The following is a 7,167-nucleotide window of genomic DNA, read 5'->3' on the forward strand; positions in this document are numbered from 1 at the left end:
ATATTTGTGTTAGGAAATACAGTATAAGTACTGTGTGACTGTACTATATGTGATTGCTGTGATAAGACTGCGTCCTAGTAGACAGCACCTTAGAAACGCCGGTGTTTTAACAATTCCCGATTCTAAGATCTTACGTTTGGCTCTGATCACTTTTCCTTTATTGACACTAAGTTTACTTTCAGCTTCTGTTTTATTTCAGACTATGAAAGTTCACAAACCTTTGCACAGTTTAGTGTAACAGGACATGCACTCTTGATTTACATCTGTGGCATTATGTATGACACTTGACTTTCTAGTACTGTCAAAATACACATTATGTATGTGCATTTCTGTTCAACATTGTCTTTAAAAAATAAACAACATTCATTTCAACTATGGTCAACTTATTTTTGTATTTGTTACTAGTTGAAAAATGTTCCATTAAGGCAATTTCATTTGAGTCGTTTTCCAAAGCTAAGTGAGACAGCCTGGTGAAAATGTCCGCCTCAGAGATCTGATGGTGGCTGGAAGGTGTTTTACAGGAGTGTCCCATTATACTTGTCTCTGTGCTTTGGTATTCAGTGACACCACTGTGAGTAAATCTATGGCAGAAATGATGCTCTATGGTAACAGAGTGTAATTTGTCACTGTTTTAAGAATCAACTCATTGCAAGAGTTACACGACTTTAAGAACAAAGCTATGTGTGGAAAGACAAGAAGACTGCAGAATTTCCAAGAGAATTTGGAAGAAGGATTTCGCACCCTGTGTCCTTTTTGCGTGGAGTTTGCATGTTCTCCTCTTGTCTGCGTGGATTTCCTCCCACAGTCTAAAGACATGCAGGTTAGGTGAATAACTGACCCCAAGTGTGTGCAGGTAGTGTTTTGTTTTACCCTGAGATTCTGCATCTGGCGCCAAGTCCTGTGATTCTTCCTACCTTGCAGCCTATGCTTGCTGCTCCGGCATCCCTGTGACCTTGCTCAGGATCAAGCGGGATTAGAAAATGGATGGATGGATGTTTAAAGGAAGGATAAACTCCAGGAGACAATGAGTGAGGGTGAGGTGGCTGGACTGTATGACAGCAGACTTTACAATGAAGGGAATCAGAGACTGGAGAGGCAGGTTGGCTCATAAAGGTGGAAAGCGTTTATTAGGGCAGTGATGTTAATGGGGCAGATTAACATAATTTTCTGGTTGATTTTTTTTTTTAATTTAAACAAAGAACTTAAATGTTTTTTTTTTTTATCTGTGAACAATGCAATGTTTTTATTTAAACAAATAGTGGATTTTTTACTTATTCACTGCCAATGGTAGTCTACAACAGTGATTCCCAACCACTATGCCGCAGCACATTAGTGTGCCATGAGAGATCATCAAGTGTACCGTGGAAAATTATCCAATTTCACTTAATTGGTCCGAATTAATTAAGTGTCTGCGTGGGTTTCCTCCGGGTACTCCTTTTTCATCCCACAGTCCAAAGATGTGCCGGTTAGGTGTACTGGCGATTCTAAATTGTCCCTAGTGTGTGCTTGGTGTGTGTACCCTGCGGTGGGCTGGTGCCCTGCCCAGGATTTGTTTCCTGCCTTGTGCCCTGTGTTGGCTGGGATTGGCTCCAGCAGACCCCCATGACCCTGAAGTTGGATAATGGATGGATTTTCATACACGTGATGGAGCTCAAAGAGCTTAACATGATGAAGAAAGAGTTAAAAGACAAAATTAATAAGAATTAAAATTAGGGAACATTAATTAACATAGAATAAGAGTAAGGTCTGATGGCCAGGGAAGACAGAAAAAACAAAAAAACACTCCAGACGGCTGGAGAAAAAAATAAAATCTGCAGGGGGTCCGAGGCCTTGAGACCACCTAGCCCCCTCTAGGCATTCTACCTACCATACATGACCTCAATCAGTTCTCGTGGTATTCAGGGTTCACATGGAAGAACTTGATGATGACGGTCATGTGGACTTCTGGCCTTTAATCCATCAATGGAGGGGCATCACGGTGGTGGTGGCGCAGATCACAAAAAACCGGAAAAAGAACAAGAGAAAGTAGGGGTTAGTAAGGATTTTGGAGCCACCAGGAATGATATTGATAATTAAATGCATATACAGAGTATCAGGATTAAACTAAGATGAAGCTCTGAGAAAGCCATGTTAAAGTAATGAGTTTTCAGCAGTGTTTTAAAGTGCACTATCATATCAGCCTGGTGAATTTCTATCGGTCAGCTATTCCAGATTTGAGGTGCATAACAGCAGAAGGTCACCTCACCACTTCTCTTGGAATTCTAAGCAGACCCTCATTTGAAGATCTAAGGTTACGATTTGGAGTATAATGTGTCAGAATTTCCAAAATATAAAGTGGAGCAGATTGTTTAAGGCTTTGTAAACCATAGGCAGGATTTTAAAGTCAATTCTAAATGGCACCGGTAACCAGTGTAGTGACATCAAAACTGGGGTGATGTGCTCGGATTTTTTTTGCTAGTTACGATTCTAGCAGCTCCATTCTGCACTTGTTGCAGTCGATTGATGTCTTTTTTGGGTAGTCCTGAGAGGAGTGAGTTACAGTAATATAGTCGACTGAAAACAAAAGCGTGAACTCATTTCTCAGCATCTTGCAATGTTATAAGAAGTCTAATTTTTGCTCTATTTCTTAAGTGAAAAAATGCCGTCCTAGTAATCTGATTAATATGTGATTTTAAATTCAGGTCAGAGTCAATAGTTACCCCTAAATTATTTACCTCCGTCTTGACTTTTAATCCTAATGCATCAAGTTTATTTCTAATAACCTCATTATGTCCATTATTGCTAATCACTAAAATTTCTGTTTTCTCTTTATTTAGTTTGAGAAAATTACTACTCATCCATTCAGAAACACAAGTAAGACATTGGGGTCAGTGAATCAAGAAAGTCAGGGTCGTCAGGTGCTATTGATAAATACAGCTGTGTGTCATCAGCATAGCTGTGGTAGCTCACGTTATGCCCCAAGATAATCTGACCTAACGGAAGCATGTAAATTGAGAAGAGCAGCGAATCCAGGATAGAGCCTTGTGGAACACCATATAGAATATCATGTGTCTTATACCATAACCATATAGCAAGACAGGAAGCACCAGGACTCTAAAGACTTGGACCTTCGTCCTTTTGCAGGTATCGGGAGCGCCACACACCCCTTTCCAGCGACCTCATGACCCCCCATGTTCTCCCAATCCATCTACTGACTTCATAGGAAGTGTCACCAGTCATGAATGTCACTGCCAAGGTAAGTAAACCTCTCAACAAGGTCAACACTCTCTGCGCAGACAGACACACTGCTGATGGCCGTGCCCAAGAGGTCATTAAAGGCCAGGATGTTGGTTTTTATCCAGGACACTCGCAAGCCCAGACACTCAGACTCCTCGCTCAGTCTCTCGAGAGCACCCATCAGAGCCTCCATTGACTCCATGAAGATCACAGTATTGTCAGCAAAGTCAAGCTCCGTGAATCTTACATCCCAATATACATAAATAAATAGTTTTTAAGAAATTAGATTCAACCATAACCACATTTATTTGGAATTCAAAACATCCACGTATCCAAAGAGCGACCCTACAAAGGCCAAAGGCAGAAGGTGGCATGGCTCTACCTAACTTTCAATTTTACTTCTGGGCAGCAAACATACAAACTATAAAAACCTGGACATGGACACAAATAGATGAACATATGCAGGCTTGGTCTGCCATAGAAATAAAATCCTGCAGTACTTCTTTATATTCCTTGCTTTGCGCCCCAATAAATGCAAGTTATCACCAGTATACCAGCAACCCAATAGTGCTTCATTCACTCAGAATATGGAACCAATGTATGAAGCATTTTAAGATAGGGAATCATTTATTTGTGGCACCTCTGCTAGTGGTCTTGAAGCAGGAGGGCACGGATGCCTGTGCCAGGGACAGATTGAAAAATTGAATATGTCCATGAGGACCCCAGTCAACTCTGATGAGCAGACCCTGAGTGTACGCCCCGGGATAGAGTCAGGGCCTACTGCCTTACTGGGATTGATTCGACTCAGAACATATATGGAGACAAGATATGAAGATGGCAGCGTGCAGACACTTCCCACCCAGTCTTAACGGAGCTTGAGAGGATCTGCCAGGAAGAATGGGATAAACTGCTGAAATTCAAGTGTGCAAAGCTTGTAGAGACTCGCCAAGGAGACTCAAAGTTAGAATTGCTTCTATAAAGCAATGAATTAAGTGTCTCAATCTATAATAATATAAGGAAAAGCCCTGACTAACTGACTCACTCACTCACTCATCACTAATTCTCCAACTTCCCATGTAGGTAGAAGGCTGCATTTGGCAGCTCATTCCTTACAGCTTACTTACAAAAGTTAAGCAGGTTTCATTTCGAAATTCTACACGTAACGGTCATAACGGTCGACAATGTCCGCCATGTTGAACTTTCATATTTATGGCCCCATCTTCATGAAATTTGGTAGGCGGCTTCCCTGCGCTAACCGAAACCGATGTACGTAGTTATTTTGGTGGTATGACACCACTGTCGGCCGCCATATTGCAATTTCCAACGTCACTAATTCTCCAATTTCCCGTGTAGGTAGAAGGCTGAAATTTGGCAGGTTCATTCCTTACAGCTTACTTACAAAAGTTAAGCAGGTTTCATTTCGAAATTCTACGCGTAATGGTCACAATGGTCGACAACGTCCTCCATGTTGAACTTTCTTATTTATGGCCCCATCTTCACGAAATTTGGTAGGCGGCTTCCCTGCACTAGCCGAAACCGATGTACGTACTTATTTTGGTGGTATGACATATTGAACTTTCCAACAGTCTTTGTTACTTACGGGCCCATCTTCAAGAAATTTGGCACGCAGGTTCCCAACGCTAACTGAATCCTATGTGGCAGTAGGGGGCGCTAGTTCTCCCTTGAACCCTCAGGTACCACGCAAGACACTGGATAAAAGTCCAATATTCTTTATTATTCTTGAGCACAGTGCACCAAGCACCCTCCACACTACTCATATATTTAATTAACCACCAAATAAACTCAATAATCTCTCCTCCTCACCCAGACACTTCACCCTCCTACCTGCCAGCTCAGCTCACCATCTGGGTTTTCCCAAAGTCCTTTTATACACCCTGACCCGGAGGTGTTCCTGCCCAATCAGTCCACAGTTCCTTATTCCTTCCAGGTCAGGGTAAACAGTCCTTTTCTTCAACCCGGGAGCACGTCGTTTCTTCCTGTCACGTGACCGTGACGTACTCCCGGGTTATAGGGCACAGATGAGCCCACGAGCCCCCCTACAGCGACTCCCAGCGGCCCCCAAGGTATCCAGCAGGGCTGTGTATAAACACTCCAAGGTCCATGATGCCCTGCTGGAAGTCGGGGCACATTCCTGCTGTCAGGAGAGCTCCTCCTGGCGGCCTGGGGAGGAGGACCGGAGTATGAAGCCGGCAGTCCTCCACACCTACTTACTTACATATATTTACGTCCATAGCCTGCAGCTCAGTCGCTGTGTGAGGCGGCGTTGGGTCCCCCATCCCAACGCCTCCCACGTTGTTGAATGCCTGCTGTGAAGGATGGCCAGCCATTTATCCTGGCCAATACCCCCAAGCCGCCAGGTGGAGCCCTCCTTGCAGCATGGAGGTCCTCAGAAGACCAGCAGGGCATCGTGGACAATGAAGTTTTTATGCAAAGCCCTGCTGGATGCCGTGGGGGCCACAGGAGGGAGCTGCAGGGAGGACCGAGGGCTTCTTCGTGCCCTGTGACCCGGAGGTTCGTCATAGGAAGAGCGACGGACTTCCGGGTTGTAGAAAAGGACTATTTACCCTGACCCGGAAGGAATAAGGACTTGTGGACTGTTGGGTAGAAACACCTCCGGGTCAGGGAGTATAAAAGGACTATGGGAACTCCCAGACAATGAGCTGAGCTGGGTGGAAGGGTGGCGACGCGTCTGGGAGCTGGAGGATTGATTTATTGGTGATTTAATGAGTATTGTGGAGGAGAGTGTGCTTTGTACACTGTGGCATAAGAATAAAGTCAACTTGAGTACTTTTACCTGGTGTCTGGAGTCGTGGACAGGGGTTCAAGGGAGCGAGAGCGCCCCCTATCGTTCACACTGCCTATATAAGGCAGTCCGTCGCTCCGGTCTCTTCATTCCCTTCCTTGCTTCGCCACGGGATTTACGTCTCCCTGCTGATAACTGCAGCCTTTTTATTTAATCCACGGCTTCTCCGCTGTTTTATTGTTCGTTTATTACGATTATAGTTATTGTGTAGGTATTTTAGACTTACTTTACATTTCTCAGGTACCCATTTCCTTTATCATTCCAACCGTACCCCCATTAACATGTCTATCGAGGTGATCACCATCGATCAAAGAACTGTCACTTAGCGACTGGTTTCCATGCCCGGAGATGGCACCTACCTTTTCCATTCTCTGTGTTACATATTGCACGGCCATATCAGGCTCACTCTTGATATCCATTGTGTCTTATGTATTGAATGACTGGGACAGGTTCAAGGTGTGGACTGATGACGGTACAGGAGATAATTAGACTACACAGGACCACTAGAAGAGTGAAATGCTTAAGCCCTTCACCTATGGTTCTGCATGTGAGTTGATGGCTGCCGCTGAATTGTTTGGTTGTCACTTTCAAGTGTACCGAAATGGCCAAATATTTTACACCTTTCGACAACTGCCAATGCCTCTTAAACATCTTAGATTGACAGGTGACGATTTCAGTAGTGGACACTTTGATGTTTATGAATGTTTAAACTCTCAGAAGCTGGATGTGATTTTTATCGATGAAACCGGTTGTGTGCTCACAACGCTTGACAGATGCCGAATGTCTCTTCAACACAACAAGTCCTACAAATACTGTCGTAATTGAAACAAACCATGAAACTGAAACCGATTATGACAGCAGCAATCCAAGCTGTGAGATGTGAAACAAGATTACTGTTCACATGGCCAACTGTAAGTTACATGCTCAAGAGTAAGCTCAGCGCACAGCTTGGTCATATTACAACCGGAGGGCCGAACTGACAATGTGGTATACAAAGAGATCCTTAACAAATAGTTATTGGTATATTTTCCCTCAGTTTAAGCGCGGGTATTTTGCTAGTACTTAAATAAACGAGAGATTTCAGTTTTTGATTTTTAACACATTGCTAACCTTTCTGAAAACACATC

Source organism: Polypterus senegalus, chromosome 6 (genome assembly GCF_016835505.1).
Source record: "Polypterus senegalus isolate Bchr_013 chromosome 6, ASM1683550v1, whole genome shotgun sequence".
Lineage (NCBI taxonomy): Eukaryota > Metazoa > Chordata > Cladistia > Polypteriformes > Polypteridae > Polypterus > Polypterus senegalus.